Below are 22,500 nucleotides of genomic sequence, written 5' to 3' on the forward strand. Positions count from 1 at the left end.
AAAAAGGAAACTCATATCAGATAGTTCTCTCGGTGTTAGTCGTGTACGATTCTAGATAAAAATCTCGTTATCTAGTTAAAAGTTTGTTAGATTGATTCTGAAATACGTACATGCCAGCAGACTTCGGTTTATACGATATTGTAAATAATGGCACTGCCCGTAGTGAAGGTCCGAAGAAAGAAAGAGAGAGAGAGAGAGAGAGAGAGAGAGAGAGAAAGAGAGAAAGAGAGAGAGAGAGAGAGAGAGAATGATAGAATGAGAGAGAGAAAGAGAGAGAGAGAACGAGCGTTAAGGTTGCAAGACTAAATCACTGTCGGAAGATTAATCGAGAAAGTAAGAAAGAAACAAAAAGGAATAAAGAAAATAAGAAAGAAAAAAAGGATAACAGAATGAAAAATAATTGCATCGGTTTATCTCATGTAATGGCGATGATGACTATCCTCACTCTCAGCGTAGAATGCAATACGAGTACAATTTACCAACGAATGAAAGAACGAGCGAGCACGCGTTTCGCTTTGGAACAATAAGAAAACGAATTAAAGGAAGGAAAGAAAGAAAGAAAGCAAAAGGGAAGATGACCAAATAGAAAAAAGAAAAATCGAAAGAATAATAAAAGAAGTCGATGGTATGATGAAGAAGTAAACAAACAAACAAACAAACTGCATATATATATATATATATATATATATATATATATATATATATATGTGACATTGAACCAATGAAAAAGAGGAACAGATGATAAAAAAAAAAAAAAAAGAAAGAAGAGAGAAAAGAAATTATAGGGAACGTAATGAAATTTAAAAATTTAAAAAAAAAAAGAAAATCTGAATTGTTTTTCTTTCTTACGATAGATTGACATCGTACGAGAATCGTTTGATAAGCTACGTTTGTTATATCGGCGTCTGATTAATATTTCATTCGATTGACGATTAAATATTGATGGATTATTATTATTATTATAATAAATATATTGTATTATATAAAATGGTCTATTAAAGGGAACAGATTCATTCTTGAATAATTTTTGATACATATGGATACGATTAATGTAATTATTTTATCTTTCATTGGATTAATGATTAAAATCATTGTAATGGTCCCGATCATCAGAAAGTCACTATATACATACATACTTATATATATATATATATATATATATATATATATATATATTTATTTGTTATTTCTTAATTTAATATCGGGAATGGCTATTAATTAAAACGATAAGCGAAGTTGAAAATCATTTTGATATTATCAATACGATAATACATCTCTCACTGTATTTATTTATGAGATGAAACGATTCAATGATTTACAACATGTCCATAAATATAATTCAAACGTTTTATTCGTGGATACTCATTGTGAAATCATTATTATTCGTCATTGTCCAAATGACTATTTCATAGAAATACAATTTCATTATAACATTATCATTTTGATTTATTTTTAATTGTATTTTAATCAAATATGAAAACGACGAAAGGAACGTACAAATATCGATCATTGATCCAATCAAACAATTAAACCGTAATGATCTAATCGTATCGTATGATCATCATTGCCGTAAGTGAAGAAAAAAAAAAAAAGCAAAAAAAAAAAAAGAAAGGTAGAGAAAAAGAAGAAAAAGAAAAAAAAGAGAAAAGAAACATAATCGTTAATTGTGAATTAAATATTACTCAATTTTGACGCAAATACATGTATAAATATATCATACGAAATTAGAGAAGAGAGGAAGAAACAAAATAGAAGAAAGTAAAGAAAGAAAAGAAAGAAAGAAAGAAAGAAAGAAAAACAAAAAATAAAAAAAAATAAAAATAAAAACAAAAGGATCATAATCTGATCTCCTATTAGAAGTAATAAAAATTTCAATTGTGCGATATCAAAACGACTTGTTAAAATTTTGTTCGAATTTTTTTACTTCTTTTCTTTCTTTTTTTACTTTTTATTCTTCTCTCTCTCTCTCTCTCTCTCTCTCTCTCTCTCTCTCTCTCTCTTTCTCTGTCCCACCCTCTCTCTCTCTCTCTCACGTTTTCACTTTCTTGCTTTCCTTTCGTCTTTCTTATTCAGATTCAACGCACACAGGACCAAGTTCCCTCTGTCTCACAGATAAACAAACAAACAAACAAATAAACTAACTAACTAACTTACTAACCAACTAATTAACTAATTACCTAACAAAGAAAAAAAAATGAGAAAAAAGAAGGGACAAAAAGATAAAAGTGCAACGATACTCACGAAAAAAAAAAAAACAAAAAAAAAAAAAACAAAAAAAAAATTTTCGCAAAGAATGATCGGCCTTGTAGGATGCGACCGAAAGCAATAAATTAAGCCAAAAAGGAAAAAAAGGAAAAAAAAAAAAGAAGAAAAAAAAGAAGGATAAAGATTCAAACGAGATTAGACGATTCTTGTCCTTTTTTCAAAGGAAAATTTTTCTTCTCGTTTCTTCTTTTCTTTCAGTCTCACATACTCTCTCTCTTTCTCTCTCTTTTCTTCTCTACCTACCTCCCACCCCTCTCTCTCTCTCTCTCTCTCTTTCACACACACATACATACATACACACACACACACATACACACTGTCTTCGTTCATCCTTCCTTTCTTCTTTTCGGGACTCCCTTTTTACGAAAGAAACAAACAAAAAGAGAAACAAAAAAAAACAAAAAAAAAAACAAAAAAAAAGAAATGATATCAGAAACACATTAATGCATTCGTCATCACGCACGTTACGTCGTCGTCGTATCCTCTAGTCGATTTCTAGCGTTTCTACACAGGGTAAAAAAAAAAAAAAAAAAAAAAGAAAAAAACAAAAAACAAAAAAGAAAAAAAGAAAATAATAAGATGGAAAGGAAGAAAGAAAGAAAGAAAGAAAGAAAGAAAGAAAGAAAGAAAGAAAGAAAGAAAGAAAGATAGATAAAAGGGAATGGGCCACATTTAATTAATGATACATAATAAATATGGCGAGTGGAAATAATCCCATCACCAAGAAATATAATAATGTCGGAATTATAGCCAAATGGAAAAATATTTAGACGGTTGAATAAGTGAAAAAAAAAAAAAAAAGAAAAAGAAAAAAAAAGATAATAATAAGAAAAAAAAAAAAAGAAAAAGAACAGAAACTGAATAATAATAATAATAAGAGTAAAAGGAAAATGATAAGAGCAAAAGGAGAAAAAAAAAAAAAAGAAAAAAGAAAAAATAAAAACTATTTCCTACTATAATATATAAATATAAGCAACGGCGGGGATACAAAAAGAGGAGAGATTGGCATGTTCGTGGGACAACAGGGAAAGGGTTGGGGTGGGTTCGGGTGGGTTGGGAGGGTGGGGGGGGGGAAGGGCGGGGGTATGAAGAAAAAAAAAGTTATATAAATAAAAACGATAAAAAAAATAATAATAATAAAAAAAAAAAAAAAAGAAACGAATATAGGCAATGCGCTAAACAGGTAACAGGGAATATGGGATTTTAGCGAGTGAACAAAAAACAAAAAGAGAGAGAAAAAAAAAGAAACAATTAAAAAAAAAAAAAAAAATAGATAAAAGAGAGAATGATATTTCTGATCCAGGGTAAACAATCCGGAACCTCGGTTTTTAAGATACGATATGAAATAGGTAAGACCTGCTTATATATCGTATAGGGACACTTTCGTCCGGGGCTCGACATTAAGGCAATACGAAAGATTAAATAAATGAAGAGATAAGCGGGGCGGGTAGGTGGGTCGGGGGGGGGGGTTAGGGGTGGGAACGAAAAAAGAACAAAAAAAAATAAAATAAAATAAAATAAAATAAAATAAAATAAAACAAAGAACAGAACAGAACAGAACAGAAGGAGAGATGAGAAGAATACAAAAGGAAAAGATAAAGAAGAAAAAAAAAAAACAACCCCCATAGACACGCATACATAGAAAACAAATAAACAAACAAACAAACAAACGTACGAATGAACGAACGAACGAATAAATAAAAAAGATACAAACGGATACAAACCCACACATACATATACATAATACACATACACGCATACATACAAATAATGAACGGGCGACTTCGAGCAAACACTGATCAAAGCTTGCGACAATCTTTGACCAAGATTTACTCGGCGGAGTCTCTCTAATTATAAAAAAATCATAGAAGTTACGGTGTATGTCTTGTGCGATTCAAATAAACGACATTGTTTTTAAATAATAATAATAAAAGTACGATCTACTTTCTCTTTTACGATCTATACTCTCGCTCATATCTTATATCCCAAATATCATTAACCTATATAATTAAATCGATTGAAGATTATTTAACGGATGAAAAATCGGTAAGTATATTGTTGAATATCTGATAGTAGATTCGTAGATTTTTTTTCTTTCGGTTTTTCTTTCTTTCTTTCTTTTTTTTTTGAAAGAGTTGTATATACGAGTACGGGTAAAAGAAGTAAGTAAGTAAGTAAGTAAGTAAGTAAGTAACTTATTTATGTATCGTTTCAACATTTTAAAACTTCGATGAATCCTTTATCGTAGGGTCGTTGAACGCAAAATGACCGATCGATCGGATTGGATCAGAACTGAATGGAACGGATCGATCGATCGATCGACCGATCGACGATTCTGATTGATTGATCGCTCGTGAGGCGAAAGGGTCGTCTTCAGATATTCGACCCGTATAAGATAGTTCTCGATATATGCCTATACTCCGCGGGCTATAGAAAGCTCGTTATATAAATTGGCTAACTTGTTTCGAGCTACTATTATCGGACGCTTATTACTTATATTACATAATACCTACATTTCACAACGACCACGAAACTCCTTAGTTTCTCATAAATTTATCTTCGGAGACTGCTGCTGCTGCTGCTTATTCTTCTTATTCTTATTCTTCGTCTTCTTCTTCTCCTTCTTTGTTTTTTACTTCGTCTTTTTCCTCTTGTGAGAAAAGTCATGAAAGAGTGGCTTCACCGTGACCTCACCTTTACTCGTAGGTATTATTACAAACTAACGTTTTGATAAATTCGTCTCTTTCAAGAGACTATCCGAGTATTATATATATATATATATATATATATATATATATATATATATATATATATATATATATATAATACTCATTTTAAATGTATGGCGCATATTAGAAAGTGAATACGAAAAAAGAAAATGTTAATGTACGATAACGATGATTACATGCTCGTATAAACGGTTGCATTCCATCAGGGGCACAAACTTTCATATGCATCTCTATTAATTTCGAATGACTGGTTTTCGCATATGATTACAAGCGTATCTCGATTAAAACTCGATTACTTTTAAACCACATTTCTCTCTCTCTCTCTCTCTCTCTTTCTCTCTTTTTCTTTTTCTTTTTTTTTACAAATCGTTATTTGATTTCTTTTACTTTTTTTTCTTCTTTTTTTTTTCTTTTCTCTTTTCTGTTTCTTATATCGAAGTTTGTACTTTTCGTACTTCGTGCCTTTCTTTACCAAGTACTAGTAGTACGAACTACGGATTAAACTTGGAAACGTACCACCCACTTTCAGAATAATTCGTCGTAAAGGCAGCAATCGAAAAAGAGAGAGAGAGAGAGAGAGAGAGAGAGAGGAAGAGAGAGAGAGACAAAGAAAGACAAAGAGAGACAAAGAGAGACAGAAAGAGACAGAGAGAGAAAGAGAGAGACAGAGAGAGAGAGAGAGAGAGAGTAATACTCGTCGTCTTGCCACGGCATACGTCTAGGTATTCTCTCTGTACCATAGCAATTGACTTGGTGGGGGGTAAACAGCGGCATGCGAATTCAAAGTTAGGACAATGGCGTTAATTTTTGGTCGGTCCCATTGTTCCATGCGCACATTCATCTGTCAACCAAGAACCGACTTCTGACAGCTTTGGAATCAAAGCTTGGCTCACGATCGACCTAAAACAACGGACTCCAAAGTCATAGTAGGATTTATCCTTTGGAGTCGTGTGGACGACGGGACGTGGCGATGTCACCGAGTCCAAGCGAGAGGAAAATAAAATGAAAAAGGAGAAGAAGGAAGAAGAAGAAGAAGAAGAAGAAGAAGAAGAGGAAGAAGAAGTAGAGGAATAGGAAGAGGAAGAAGAGGAGGAACAAAAAGAAAAAAGAAAATAAGAAAGGAAAAAAAAGAAAGAGGAAGAAGAGAAAGAGAGAACAGAACAGTGGGATGAGAAACGACGACTCGTTGAGAACTCGTTTCTGGCTAAACGACCTGGTCAATAATTTTGCCAGCGTCCTCTTCTGTCGTTTGAATGCGCGTTAACTATGGTGACGTCACTACAATGGCGGACACTAATCTGCACGTCAGAAACAGAGGTGCCCCCTGTACCCATCCCACGACAACCCTTCCAATGTGCACGAACCCACGTTCCTGATCTGTCGGTTTTCGGGACAAAATATGTCAAACAGCTAGTACTCCCGCCTATTCACCCCCGCCCCCATCCCCACCCTTCTCACCACCCACCCATTACAACCACCGCCCCTTTCGTCTACCCCAATTCTCTACTCGAGTTCGTGGCTTAGCGAATCATGATAAAAATATAAACTCTCTCTTTCTCTCTCCCTTTCTCAAACTCTCTCTCTCTCTCTCTCTTTCTCTTTCTGTATGTGTGTCCTTTCTAACGTGTCCTGCGTGACACCAAACAACCTTCGAAACTTTCTTATCAGGATGATAAAACTTGCACGAACTTTTTTTATAGTCGTGCAAAAAATGACAATAAGGTAATGAATTTTGAAGAAAAAAAAAAAAAAAAAAGAAAAGGGACTTCCCCATAACGTTTCGTTTAATTTTGATAAATATTTCCATCGAAAACAAAACAACAAGCAAAAAAAGAAAAAAAAAGGACTATACGAATAAACGAAAAGGAAAAGAAAAAATATCTCCAGTTTCATTTTACGTTCGATAACACCTGTGATACTTGAATTCGGTAAACGCCGATGTCGTACCTGGTTGTCTACTAATAGGGGTGGTACAGGCTGGGTAGAAAAACTTACCCCTCGCTTTTCTATTCAAGAAATGAGGAGGTATAAACCCTATATGGATAGAGACTACACCTTAGAACAAGGTTAACCCCTCTGTAAAAGTTGAACGAGCCTGTGTTTACTGTCCAATTATATTCAAGCGTATACAAGCATGAAAAAAAAAGAATGCGTATATTTTATAATATTTCTGAATGTGCAATGTTATGTATCGATCTGTAATATCATAATATATACACATAAAAATACAAATATTTTCTAATACAAAAGAAAACAATCGATTTGTTTATTTAAAAATTGAACTTAAGTTAATATAAAAATATAAACAGAAAAAAAAAAAACAACATACGTACCTCCATACTATTATGTTCCTTTAAATATAAACAAACGCTATATAACTAGCTTAATTAATTATTCGCATAAAAATGTGTTCGATACTTTACTCGAAATACTTTGTTAACGATTGTAATTAGTCTAATCGCTAAGTGATCGAACGTTTTAATTCGTATTTCTTTTTTTTTTCGAAACGAAAAGAGTAAAAAAAAAAAAAAAAAAAGAAAAAAAGAAGGAAAGAAAGAGAGAGAGAGAGAGAGAGAGAGAAAAAAAGAAAGGGAAAGAAGGAGAAATTGAACAAGAAAAGTAAAAAAGGAAGGAAGAAAGAAAGAAAGGAACGAAGAACAGGAAAGAAAAGGACAGGACGATTTAACTAACGAGAGTGTCTTCGAAGTTCGAAGTTTGCTAGATCGCGGAATTAGTCGGCTGTTAAGCCAGATAAGCAGTCAACGTGCACGAAAACAATTGCACTGGATTAGGAGAGGTAAGCGGGCGCTGTCGCGTATTCCTTGGTCAAAAGATTAAGTAACGTTCATTTATCTTCGAGTTAAACAGCTCGCGATCGAATTTTGCCTCCCGTCGCTTTCTTCAATATCGTTTGAAAACTTTACGAAAAGGAAAAAGATAATATCGTTTTACTTATATATATATATATATATATATATATATATACATATACATAAAAAATACATAAATATCTACGTACGTGTGTATGTATATATTATTGAATGGATAAAAAGAAATAAATATTAAGAGATATTATTTTTGCTTCTACAAATGCTAAAAAGAAAAAAAAAAGTATAACCAATTATTTCAACGAAAACAGTCGAATTATCTTATTGTTAAAATTGTCCTTTCAATCGACACTAAGTATTACGAATTAATTTCAATCTCATTATTTCCGATACTCCTCTTCATTCTTGATCTCTCTCGTTCGGGTCTATTTGATTTTCCGATGGGGTGGCTGGAAAAGTATTGTCGTCGATACAAATCTAAACGTTTACCCCGCGATTTATCGTTTATAAAATATAAAAATATTCATTTCTTCTTTTAAACTTTATACTTTTTATTAACGACTTAACGAATTACTTGTTATATATTTATTATATGTATACATACGTACATACATATATACATATATATATATATATATGAAATAGGATAGATACATTTGGAAAAGGGACGAGAAGCCACCCCCGAAGGGTCAGTATTCGCTTGGCAGAAGGGTCGTTCTGACCAATCGGCTGCGTAGTTTGGCCACCCCTCTTCACTGACCAATCGAGGATCACAGAAACGTGCCAATTCGCACGGTTCGTTTATACGATCTCACAGGAATACTATTCGTTACTAAACCCTCCCTCCCACCCCTCCCCCTATCCTCCTTTCTCTATCCCTTCGTATATGTATGCATAGTTAAGTTATTCGAGAAAATAAAATGAAATGAAAGAAATAAAAAAAGAAAGGAAAAGAAAAAAAAAATATAATAGGAAAAAGGAAAAGAAGCGAATAAAATCTGGTATTAATTGAAGTCAAACGAGCATTAATAATTATTAATAATATTAAAAATAATTATATATAATATTAATATAATATTAATAATAACAATTATTAATAATATTAATAATTATTAATAATAATAATAATAATAATAATAATAATAATAATAATAATAATGAGATAAAAAGGTGAGATGGTAAAGAGAAAATTGACGAAAAAAATTAAATTATTCTCTCTCTCTCTCTCTCTCTCTGTCCCTACTCTCTCTCTCTCTATATATATATATATATCTTTATTTTTATTCATTTTTCAAAGCAATGTCAATAGAGTCAGAGATATGAGCGCAAGAGAGTTTCGCAATATCCACATTCGGTTGGTAGGTAGGTAGGTACGAGGAGGCCAGCGAGATAATAATGATGAAGTTCGGTGTCCGTGTAGCCGAGTGGATGGCGCGAGAGAACGGGAGGGTTGAAACTGGCGGAAGGAGAAAGGAAACTCCGTCCGGAGAGGGTGCAGAGGGTGGTGGTGGTGATGGTGGTGGTGGTAGTGGTGACGGTGGCATGAGGTGGGGTGAGGTGAGTTATACATTTGAGTACATAAATGTATGTAACTTTGAGTTTGTGTTGGAGTGGGCGTCGGCCATCTTGTCCGGTGGGTATTGACCGAGGCGACCGCCAGGCGAGAGACATGCCATGGCGGGCAAACCACCCCTAGTTACTACCCCCGGCGCTAATTGCTCTTATTAGTTAAATCCGTGCGGTGCCGTCGTCGCGTCGCACCGATTCTTCGCAACGTTCGGCTATAAAACGAAAGAAAGAAGGAAAAAGGGAAGAAAGACAAAAAAAAAAAAGATAGAACGAGAGAGAGAGAACGTGAGAGAGATAGAAAGAAGATTAAAAGAGCGAGATGATCGAAAACAAATCAAATAGAAAATGAATCGATCGTAAATATTAATAATAATAGTAATAATAATAATAATAATAATAATAATAATAATAGTAATAATGACAATTAACGTCATATTTACAGCCGACGAATTTATCTTTTATACCTTTCGTGCTTGATAACGTATCTTTTATTTTTTTTCTTTCTTTTTACGTTTCTCTCTTTTTTTCTTTCTTTTTCTTTTCTTTTTCCCTTTTTTGTTTTTTTTTTTCTTTTTTGTTTTCATTCATTCGTCGCAATTCAACGAACAAAATTAGACGTACCGGACGATAAAAAAAAAATTCTAATTCAAATTAGTCATTAAGTTTTCTATCGTAATTATCTCATTGTCGTATTATAACGATATTAATTAATTCGAATTTCAGACGACGTACGGTACGTCTATATACCATCGTTATTCTTTTATATAAACATATATTTTCTCATTAAATATCAAGAAAAATTATAACGATGTAAAGCGTTAAATGTATGATTTGAAATACGAAGCGATAAATCGATATCAAATTGATATTGCAAAGAATTTGAACACGTAATAGCGATTTTTATCGCGACGGACAATGCCGTTATTTACGCTTTCCATCGGAGCTCGAGCGAACCCGCTTGACCCGCTCCGGGATGGCGGAGACGAATCTCGATACGATATGTATGTATCTATGTATATATGTGTGTGTATATATATATATATATATGTATGTATGTATATATGTATGTATATATGTATGTAACAAAGTCGCGAGAACGTTTGTGAAATGTTAAAATTCACGGTACACCTTCGATTCCACGTCGTAGCTCATTCGTCTTTGTGTCCTCTGCTCTTTCTCGCTTAAATGTATTTGACATTTCACCGGTGATTCAAAATCGAAATTCTACAATCGTGTTCGGAAGACTAAAATGAAAAATTATTTTCAAAGCTTTACACATAGATATTTGCCATTGTTTAATCAAATTATATCAATAAAAGGAACGATAACCATTTCTTCTTCTTTTTGTTCTCTTTTTCTTTTTTTTTTGTTTTCTCTTTTTCTTTTTTTTTTTTTTCTTTTTTTTTGGAATTTCTTTTCAATCGCACCGACATACCAAATGCGCACGTTCGTTTTTTCTTTCTTTTTTTTTTTTTTTTTTGCGTCATCGATATTTATCAGAACTTTTGTTAAAACCATATGTCTTCGGATTTCAATACGATTTCTAATAAAAACTTTTATATAGTGATATCGATGTCGATTAATAAATACTTAATATCAGAATTTTTAACAATTATAAAAATATTTGTATATATATATATATAAAATATTTAAATAAATTCCAATATTACTTATCGAATCATAATTGAGTGATATTGAATATTAATAAATAATAAAATACAGACACATATATATATATATATATACAGCTGTAAAATTATCGGATATTCCTTTTTCTTTTTTCTTTCTTTTTTTCTTTCTTTTTTTCTACGATTTATATAAATTTCAAATATTCCGAATTAAAGTATAGGAGAAAGGTGAGAAAAGCAAAGATCTCGTAGGAAAGTTCTTGAAACTTTCGATCCTCTTCTTCGCATACACACACACACACACACACATACACACATGTATAGACACACATAAACGAAAGCATTGCCGAGAATAAGATCTCACATTGGCCACCCCTTTGCAAGAGTTTACCCTTCTCTCTCTCTCTCTCCCTCCCTCCCTCCCTCTCTCTCTCTCTCTCCCTCTCTCTCTCTTTCAGTCTAAGCTACAAATTTGCGAACGTCTCACTAACATGTCGCAACCTTCGTCGTCGTCGTCGTCTTCGTTCTCGTCGAAATGTTGCTAGCGCGTTCGTAGATAATGCAGGGTCCGTTATCACGATTAGAAGCACCTGGTAGGAAAACGAGGAAAGAGAGAGCGAGAGCAAGAGCGAGAGAGAGAGAAAGAAAGAGATAGAGAGTAAGAAAGAGAGAGGGGTTATTTCCAGAGTTAAGGAAAATAGGGAAGATTTCGTCCGTTCGTTCGGTAGTAGCCACAAAGATCTTGTGTACGTAAAGGGACACTAATTCACGCCTGGTATTTCGCACGGCGTGTATTTTAATGCTGGTCCTGCCTCTAAAATTCCACCCTTGCCCGAACTACCCTTTCCTCGAGCGTCCACCCCTGCTCTTCATCTCTCTCTTCTTTCCTGCCCCTTTACTCTCTCTCCCTCTCTCTCTTTATCCTTTCCACTCGCATTTGCCCTTTCGTTCTCATCCTCCTGCAACTCAACATCCACCACGTTTGTCTCGTCCTGTACTCTCCCTTCTTCTCTCTCTCTCTCTCTCACTCTCTCTCTCTCTTCTTCGTTCTACTCTGTTTCTCTTTCTCTTTCCCTTTCTCTCTCTTTCTCTCTCTCTCTCTCGACATTTCTCTCCCTCGAACACGCGAATAACCGAGGTAGGTACTAGGTACTCTCATGGTAGTGGGTATAGTGGCTGTAGATATAAAGGTTGTTCAGTCAGGAAAGTGGGGAGGGATAGCTAAAGTTAGAAAGAGAAGGAGAACTAGTGTAGAAGAGAGAGAGAGAGAGAGAGAGAGAGAGAGAGAGAGAGAAAGTGAAGAGAAGGGAGTGAAGGAGGAAGGAAGAAGACAGAGAGAGAGAGAAGAAGTTAGAGAGGGAAAGAGAGATAGAGAGACTCGGTGGACTCGACTCGTGGTAGTGCAAGGGTTCGTTCGACCCTTAAGGGGTTGTGGCTAGCATCGGTTCCCTCTGCCCCGGACCTCGGCAACCGCCAGTCCCCTTCGACTACCTACACCTCCTCTCCTCCTACTCTCTTCTTCGTCGACCACCCAGTTAGCCACCCTCGCAACCACCCCACACCAAGCAAAACTACCCTACCGCCGGCAGCCATTTTACTCACTCTATCTTCCTTCCTCTCTTTCTCCTTCTCCTTCTCTCCCTCTATCTATATATATATATATATATATATATATATATATTTCTCTTTCTCTCTTTCACTATCTCTCTCTCTCTCTCTCTCTCTCTCTCTCTCTCTCTCTATCTCACCCTTCGAGTCTCCTGGACTCGCCAAATTGTAATCCGAGGCTCTGGAATTCCGGGCAGAGAAACCGTGGTCCGGCCTCAAAGGAGACTTCCTTCGCCTCTCGACTTACCCCAGGATAATGATTAACGTTGCGCTCTCCTCTTTCTCGTCCTTTCTCGTAAAGGAGAATTAGAGAGAAAGAGAAAGAGAGAGAGAGAGAGAGAGAGAAGAGAAAGAGGAAAATGAGAGAAAGAGAGAGAGAGAGAGAGAGAGAGAGAGAGAGAGGCTAAACCATTCGTTCTCTTCGTTCTCTTATGCTTTTCCAGAACAAACAAAGACGTGACGCCGTTTGAAGTCGCGGTTTACTACTCGACTACCGTTGTCAAACAACGCCATGAAATTTTGTAAGGATACCCTTTCGCTTGTCGGTTATTCTTTCAGCCCTTTTTATATACGGAAATTACATTCTTATTTTTCCAATCCTCATACTTTTATATTCCGTTTTTTCTTTGTTGACTTTTTTTCTTATTTTACTTTGATCTGAAACACTGTATTATTAATATAAATCTAGCTTTTTATATATATACATATATATATATATATATATATATATATATATATATATATTCCTATCTATCATCTATCTATCAATCTATCTATCTATCTATCTCTATTGTTCATTTTCTATTTATAACTTTATCAGATCGATTCTCTATCATGATACATTCTTAATTAATATCTAGACCTAGACGTTACTCGAACGAGCTGAGAAATGCGAATATGATCATTCCCATATCTCTTAACTCTTGACTTTATCTGACCTCGTCGTACGATCATATCGTTTTATGTAATTCACGATTATCTGTTTATGGGACAGTTAATAGAGGGTCGTGTGCCGACTCGTAACAGCTTCGAGGCACTGTGCTCTCTGGATCCTATCGGCCGATAGATATCTTCTATGCGCTACTTACCGTCGGTCTGCACACCTGCGCAGGATACTTTAGTGAATTAATATTATAGAAGGGATAAGAAAAATTTTTCACGTTTAACACATGGAAAAGAGATGCTTGGGATGACGTAGTTAGGAAGGAGTAAGACAAGGCTTTCACGTTTATTTATTTGCTAAATGTAATCACTCGTACGTCCTCTTGTTACGTAGTATTACGATCCATTGGAATACAAATCACGAATTAGAATCTGTTGATAAACACAAACATATAAACATATATATATTTATATAATATATCAATGTTTAGAAATAGTACAATTTATATACATTTTTTATACGAATGCGAATAATACTTACTACGAATATATATATACGTATATATACGTTTTTTTTTTTAGAAAAAAAAAAAACGATCAATCAGACCTTCGGGAATAATGTTATTTTCGTAAAAAAGAAAAAATTGTTGCTTTTGGATTTTGAAATTTATTTCGGAAAAATCATCGTGACGATACAAATACACACATAACGTGTCTGAAACAAAAATAGATACGATTAATAAAAACTTAAAAAGATTATTATTATTATTATTATTATTATCATTGTCATTATTATTTTTATTTTTATTTTTATTTTTATTCTTATTGTCACGTAACGGATGACGTAAAACAACCGATGTATAAAATATCGATGATAGACGGACATGGCGAACGTTATACAAGTTCTCGAGATGATATTTATCGCGATGACGACTGGATAATTTGTTGTTCAGTAACATTAGTGGCGAGTATGGCATTTGTCATTCCATAGATATACGCGCACGCCTCTGTGTTGACAGGGATCGGGTCGGGATTTTCTAGGGCGAAGTTCAGAATAAAAACCGGAATGTAAACTGGATCGGTCGGTTTCTGGGTACGAGAACTGACCACAATCGCCCGTGTAGACAAATTTGATATCAGTGGTGATCAACCAATCAAAAGGGAAATAAATAAAAAATTTATAGAAACGAATTTTCTTGAGAATCTTTTGATTCTTTCTTTCTCTTTTTTTTTATATTCGGTTGTACAAATATATATATATATATAAAAAAAAAAAAAAAAAAACAAAGAAAGAAAAGGAAGAGAAAAAGAGAGAGAAGAGGAAGAAAGAAGAAGAAGAAGAAGAAGAAGAAGAGGAAAAAAACAAAAAAAAAAAAAAAAACAGAAAAAGAAAAAGAAATGGCCTTGCGGAATGTAGAAGAGGGATATCGTTCATTTGAAGAGAACTCGGAACGATCGCTCTGTCCAATTTTCCGGATTTCTCGTGCACGAACTTCCGTCGGTCTGGAAACGAATGCGCTACGGAGACGCAGAAAAAGAAGGAAAGAGTATGTGTGTGTGAAAGAGAGAGAGAGAGAGAGAGAGAGAGAGAGGGGAAGAGGAGAAAGAAGAGGAGAAGTATGTGGAAAGGGAAAAGGACTTTTCCAGCAACGGTTGCTTGCTCGTGAGGATATACATAGGTACACATATCGATATCGGCCATGCATAAGAGGACGCCTCGCTGGTCACACCGTAAAAGAGAAAGAGAGAAAAAGATAAAAAGAAAGAAGAAAAGAAAGGGAGAGGGAGAGAGAGAGAGAGATGAGAGATGAGAGAGGGAAGGATACAAATTTTCCTTTCATCCTTTTCGCCTCTAAGCTGTCGTCCGATTCCGATTTATTTGTTCATTTCTTCAACGTTCCTACGTCGAGTGAAGAAAATTAAGGTATTAAAAGAAAAAGAAAAAGAGAAAGAACAAAGGAAATAAAATAATATAAAATAAAATAAAATAAAACAGAAAATAAAATTGAAAAAAAGAAATAGAAAATTATATACAACGAACTCGTGGATTACCGAAGTACGTTTAAAAGCCAGTAAACATTTGCGAAGAACGTTGGAGACACTCGTAAACGTCACCCCAAATATAAACCCGATTTTTATGCCTGCCGTGTCGATAGTTGCATATATCTATAGAGCCAAGAAAAAAGCAAAAAAAAGAAAAAAAAAAAAAAAAAAAAGAAAGAAAGAGAAAAATGATCAAAAGAAAAAAAAACGGAAGAAGAAAAAAAAAAGGAAAAAAGAAGAAAAGAAAAAAGGAAAAAAGAAGAAAGAAAGAAAGAAAAAAGAATAAAATATCATTTCAAGCATGGAATATATTCAAATTGTCTTATATATATACTAACAGACGAGCGCGCGCTTCTTGTTTCTTGGTCGAGTGGACCTCATTCCTTCACCCCCCTCTTCCTCCACCTCTTTCACCAATCCCCCCCACCACCCAAATCCTTCCGCCTCTTTCTGCGTACTCATAAAGGAAGATAGTAATCGAAGTTAAGAACCAGAAAGGAGTAAGAAATTCCTATAGTTTTCGAGAGCTAACAGTTTCTTTTTCGCGGTAATCTTTCTTCTTCTTCTTCTTTTTCTTCTTCTTCTTCTTCTTCTTCTTCCTTCCCTTCTTCTTATTCTTATTCCTTTTCTCTGGCGAACGAAGAAAACGTACGACGAATGGAATGTATACAATGAGAGAGACAGAGAAAAGTTATACATTTTAAGACATGTACGTATGAAAAAGGCGAAGATAGAGATAGATAGATAGATGGATAGATAGATAGATAGAAAGAGAAAGAGATAGGTAGGAAACAATTTTGATTTGATAGGTTCATTGACCTACCCCCTCCCGCCAAGTCCTCCTTAAAATCACCTCGCAGAAACTCGATCCTCTAAAAACACTCGAATCATTCGAATCTTGATGCGACGCTTCTGACATTTACCGTCCTCCGATTTCTTTCCTCATTCGTCGTATATATTCCCCTCCCCCTCTCTACCGTTCTCCCTATATTCGCGAGACCGGAGTTATTACGAAAATTCCAACGTCGTACCGAGTATCTAACGTTATCCCGCTTCCTGCAATCCCCGTCACGCTCACTCACCCACCCCCCACCCCCCAACCCCGTACCGTCAAGCTCCCGGTCCATATCAACCAAAGTCGATAATTTTGACGAGCCGTACCAAACGAAATTCGAAAACGAGCGTGAAAATCCGCTGAATTTCCAGAACAGTGCGTCGTATCGATTCGAGTTTCCGTGGGCGTTGCTACGAGATGGACCCTTGTACAGCTCGCTCTGAGTAACAGAGAGAGAGAGAGAGAGAGAGAGAGAGAGAGAGAGGGAGAGAGAGAGATAGAAAGAGACGGAGACGGAGAGTAGTATATGTAGGTATGTATATATGTCCATGTACATGTGTATGTGTATATGCATGTATATCTCTCTCTCTCTCTCTCTCTCTCTCTGTGTGTGTGTGTGTGTGTGTGTGTGTGTATGTGTATAGAGAAGGGCAGAGTTAGCAAGAACGAAAGAGAGAGAGATAGAGAGAGTGAGTGAGAGACTTGAGTGTCGCCAAGCTACCCTCCACCTCCTTTTGCCTCCTCACCTTCGCTATAAACCCACCCCCGATCTCCCCAGGCTCGGTCGAACCCCTCCTACCTTCCAACAACCCTCCTCCGGCAACCTCTTTTCCAACGGCCCGTTATTACTTCTACAAATATACTAGATATCGCGTTCGTAGGCGATCGAAGCCTCCTCGAGATCGAAACTCGACGTAAATTCGATGGAATCGCCCAGCTAATACGGCATCAAAGCTGGCCTGCTCATCTTTGAGACTCTCGATCCTCCTATACGATCGCTTTCAACCCTCGTACCTTTTTTCTTTTTCTTTTTTCTATCCTTTCTTTCTTTCTTTCTTTCTTTCTTACTTTCTTTCTTTCTTACTTATTTTTTTTCTTTCATTCTTTCTTTCTTTTTTTCTTACTTTTCTTCCTTCCTTCCTTCCTTCCTTCCTTTCTTAACTTTTTTCTATGTATTACCTACGTACTACATCCACCCTACTAGGATTCTTATATCTTTTGTCCTCTTCACGTGTCTCAAGAGTTGAAAATAATAGGTATAGTATAATAATATCGGCGGATAAAATGAGATTTTTAGAATTTAAATGAGAATCAAAGACATTTCTTGTGAATTATCAAAAATAATTTAAATATAAATTAAATACCCTTTATGTAAGGATGTAATAATAGTTTTCGTTTTTCTTTCTTTCTTTTATTTTTCTTTTTTTTTTTTTTTCTTTTTTTGTTATTGTCGTTGTCATTCTTTGTTCTTCCTAGGGATAAATAAGTTGTCCCTTAACCTGTACGACGAGTTAACAGGTCAGGTTAAATGTCCAGCATCCAAGTTCAAAGCGAGATCAGAGATCAATGGTGTAAGATCTGGTCAGTCCAGTTCTGGACCGTAACATAGCGAGGGATTCAACCCTAAACGAGATAATAACATCATCGTTAATGTTGGACCTAGAGGGAAGAGACTGATACAAGTGGCAATAAATCAAACTGGCTTTTTCCTAATCTTTCAACATTCTCGAAATAATATTATCTGAAATATTCGAAGTTTTTTATTTGATCAAATGCCAGAAAGAAGAAATTCTCTTATGGATCTTATTCATTCTGTCGGATGTTATTACAGAGATGGGACGACGTCTTACGAGGGATGACATCTTATATTGACGTACAATAAAATCATATTCTCAAAACAAATTCGTAATATATCTGATTGATCCAACGACAAAAACGTAATGATCTCCGTCGATGATAATTAATTACCAAGAAAAAAAAAAAAAAAAAAAAAAAAAAAAAAAAAAAGATAAGATAAGAAAAAAAATAAGCAAAGGATGAAGAAGAAAAAAGCAAAATAAAAAATTTTGAATTCAATCGGTGGGAAAAGAAAAAGAACGAGAAAAACGAAACAATAAAAAAAAAAGAAAAAAAAAGAGAAAAAAAAGAGAGAAAATAAGAAAAAAAAAAGTAAGAAAAAGAAAGTAAGAAAAGGAAAAGAAAAATTGATTTTCTTTCTCTCGTACAATAATATTCTCAATTGAACAAAAGGAAGTTTTTCCTTTTAGGAGGAAGGCAACGAATTAATGAGTAGAAAAAAAGCAATTAATCTTACAAGAGTCTTCGTAAAATTCATGGAGTAAAAGGAGTTAGGTACGTGTACGATGGTCAACGAAACGTGAATCGACAAGGGAGGGTCGAACGAAAGAGGAATAAAACAGGAAAGAGCTCGTAAGATCCCCTCCCTTTATGAAAGGACTCACGCGATTCTTCTCACTTCTGAGAACGTATCATAACGTACGTAGGTACGTGTACGTACGTCAAGTCGTAACGGGTAGTCTAAACTCACTTAATTGGGTCCGCCATTTTCGGTGGTACGACCCCTCAGAAAGCTAACCCTGCTCCTCTACCATACCGCACGACTCCTCGGAAAGGACTTCAGAAGGGTTGCCCGGTACCACCGTCCGTCCCCACCCCCGCCCCTGAGCCTCCAGCAGTGAACCCGAGTGGCTTTTGTTTTCGCCCTCAAAGGGTCCGCCATTTTGAATTTATGATAGCTCCAGTCTCGGACACCGAAAAACTTTGGTCGTTAGTGAAAGTTCTCTGCATCTTTGTTCTCTCTCTCTCTCTCTCTCTCTCTCTCTTTCTCGATCAATTTATCCATCCATCCATCTATTTATCTATCTAATTATCTATCTATCAATTTATATATTTATATACATTTATTTCTATCTTATAAATATAACGAAATGTGTAGAATAAAATTTTTCAATGGAACAAAACTTTTCTCGAAACGTATATAAATAAAGAAAAGAATTGATTTTATGATTATTATGTAACAATATATAATATATTAACAAGAAAATCCATTTGAAGTATAGAGGTAGAGTAGTTCGAAACGAAAGGCTGTCTACTTCGAAGGAAAAGTACTCTCAAATCGCTCGTTATAGAAGCAGTAACTAGAGCCTCGTGTACCTCCTCCAATCTTCTCTCCGTTTCTCTGTTCCTCTCTTTCTCTCTCTCTCTCTCTCTCTCTCTCCCTCTCCCTCTCCAACTCTAGTAGCTCTCGCATATGGGGATCTAAACAGTTTCCGTTCGCAAACTCACAGTCTACGAATATTCATAGTCGGTATCCGAAGGATACCATGCGCCCAACGCGGAGTACGAGTAAGAGGAAGTGGTGGTAAGGGGGAGTAAGAGGTAAGAGGTGGAATATTCGTTTACGATAAATCCGATTTCTCTTGAAGAGAGATAGAGATAGAGATAGATAGATAGATAGATAGATAGATAGATGGATAGATAGATAGATAGATAGATAGAGAGAGAGAGAGAGAGAGGTGGAGCCAAAGTCATCATCGTCGAAGATGCTTTTTACCAAAACGAGTCACAGCATCGATAATTCAATATTCCGGTCGACAGATAGTTTAGTACAAATTCGATGTCCTGTTAAGAGGTGGAGATGTAGAAAGGGAGAAAGAGAGGAAGGAGGAGGAGGACGGAGGAGGAGGTGGTGGAGAACGAGGAGAGAGAAAGAGAGAGAGGAGGAGGAGGAGGAGGAGGAAGAGAGATTCGGCGGAGATGCCGACTTAAAACAATTGCGGGGTCCAGGGACGGGGAAACGCGGCGTAGCGGCACGCAATATCCTGACTCCTCTAATTCGATTAGGGAACTAGCTACATAGACTACGAGGAAAGCTGGAATTCCCTTCAGCTTCGAGTCAAACACCGCAGGTACGTGAATCCTCGCGAGAAAGGAGGACAAGCAAGGATACACCGTCAACCCTCTCCGGGCGAAGGTACTTCCTTCTCCGGAGGAGGAGACGGAAGAGGAGGAGTAAGAGGAAGAGGAGATGGAAGAAGAGAGATGGAAATGGAGAAAGAGGAGTGGGAGAAGGAGGAAGTGGAGAAGGAGGAGGAGGAGGAAGTGGAGGAGGAGGAGGAGGAAGCGTGGTAGTCACCAAATTATCGGACTCGATGGAAGAACCAGTTCAATTTGCCAAATTAATCCGGACCTCCCTATTGCGAAATCAGCTCGTGCCCAGCTCGTGTACTCGAGGAAATATCTTCATTTTCTACATATACAATCAAAATTTGTATCGATATTTTTCTTATGATTTAATACAAATTCAAATGTTTCTTTTCTCTTTTGTTTCTTGGTTTCCTTTTTTCTTTTTTTTTTTTTTCTGTTCCTTTTTTTCTTTTTTTTTTTTTTTATATAGATTTTTATCGATATGCCTATGAAAGCGTTTGATCAGTTTTTAATCGAGAAATATTCAAATTTTAGTTTTATTATATACAAATATATTTATATCTTCTCAAAAAAAAAAAAAAAAATATATATATATATAAAGATAATTATATAACTAATGTGTATATATTTATGGAATAAAATAATTAAAAAAAAAAAAAATTATCGACATTTAGCAGAAGTTTTTCAACTATTGTAAATATTAAAATTTATTAATATATTTATTAATATATTATTAATATACATATATATATATTTATTTATTTTATTTATCACGATCTATATATATATATATATATATATATATATATATGTACATATATATGAAAGCGTATTTGGACGTATACACACGAGAAGATAATTATGTAATAAACATTTATATATAATGCAATATAATAAATATTATTAGCAATTAATTTTTTATAAAAAATAATAAAGAAAAATACGAAGACTCAATAGAAATGTTTCAATAGAATTATCCATAGTCACAAATGGCACCCCTGCCATTGCTACGCTCTTCAATTTTACACGATGAAATCCGACCATGCCCCCTTCTATAAGAGGAGGCTCGTTCTAGGAGGGGACAACCAACAAAACCTTTTGGACAACCCTAACCTTCCGTCTAGACTTACGATAGGAACTAGATCTAGGAACTAAACCAACACCTTCTCTACATTACCGACCATTCATTCAAAGAACTTTCACTCTCTTGTTCGACCTAAGATTCAACGGCAGATGTCGTGACTATCGTTTTATCAACCCCTTCCATCCCATATTTCCAAACCCTTCTAAGATATGAAACTATTCTTTAACGAGGCCACTTTAAGCATGACAAATTCAAGGTATACATTTTATATAACCAATCGACTTTTACGATTTAACCATTTATCCATCCATTTATTTATAATTATCTATAAAATAGTCTTATTCCGTTTATTATCTAGATTATATGAAATTATTATTTATTATTCAATTTTTCTCTTTTCTTTTCTTTTCTTTTTTCTTTTTTTTTTTATCTTTTTAATCAATTTAACAATTATACCACTTCTTTTATCATAAAATGAATATATTAAAAAGAAATGAGTCATGTATATTTTGCGTATATATACACACATACAAACATGCATACATATATATAAACATATATATATATATATATATATATATATATATATACATATATATATATATATATATATATATGTATATGTATACGTTTAAACCAGATCTTCTTACTCTTTCTTTCTCTTTCTTCCTCTCTTTCTCTCTTTCTCTCTCTCTCTCTCTCTCTCTCTCTCTCTTTCTCTTTCTGCGTCGTTCACTTTCTTCCGGCAGTTCCTTGTCACTCTTCCCTCTTCGCCCACACTTTCTCTTTTTCCTCTTCAGCATCGAAGCGCAGAGACGGCTTAGTCGTGAATGGCCTGACGTATCGCCGGCATGTCTGTGTCTGACACCTCGGATTTTTCCATTAAATTTTCCCGACGCGAAAATCTATCACAGGTTACAGTTCCGGAAAAAAACTGCTTCAGCTCTGTAAAGTGATTCCCATTACCGTCGCTCGAGATTCCACAAAATCGTGGAAGTGATGCCCACCTTTACGATTTACACCATCGTACATAACATAAACGTTTTCCCATCTTTGTTTTTTTTAAATACTTTTATTTTTT

General features: G+C 35.0%; 1 long non-coding RNA gene across 1 annotated transcript in view; it reads right to left on the bottom strand.

The window, feature by feature from the left end:
• Positions 1-13,387: 13,387 nt before the first annotated feature.
• Positions 13,388-22,500, bottom strand: part of LOC124954644 — a 19,951-nt gene continuing 10,838 nt past the window's right edge. The window contains exons 2-3 of the long non-coding RNA XR_007102598.1: positions 14,051-14,224; positions 13,388-13,941 (exon numbers count right to left, since the gene is read on the bottom strand). This is a non-coding gene — a long non-coding RNA (uncharacterized LOC124954644). The remainder of the gene's footprint in view (positions 13,942-14,050; positions 14,225-22,500) is intronic.

Source organism: Vespa velutina, chromosome 15, assembly GCF_912470025.1.
Source record: "Vespa velutina chromosome 15, iVesVel2.1, whole genome shotgun sequence".
Lineage (NCBI taxonomy): Eukaryota > Metazoa > Arthropoda > Insecta > Hymenoptera > Vespidae > Vespa > Vespa velutina.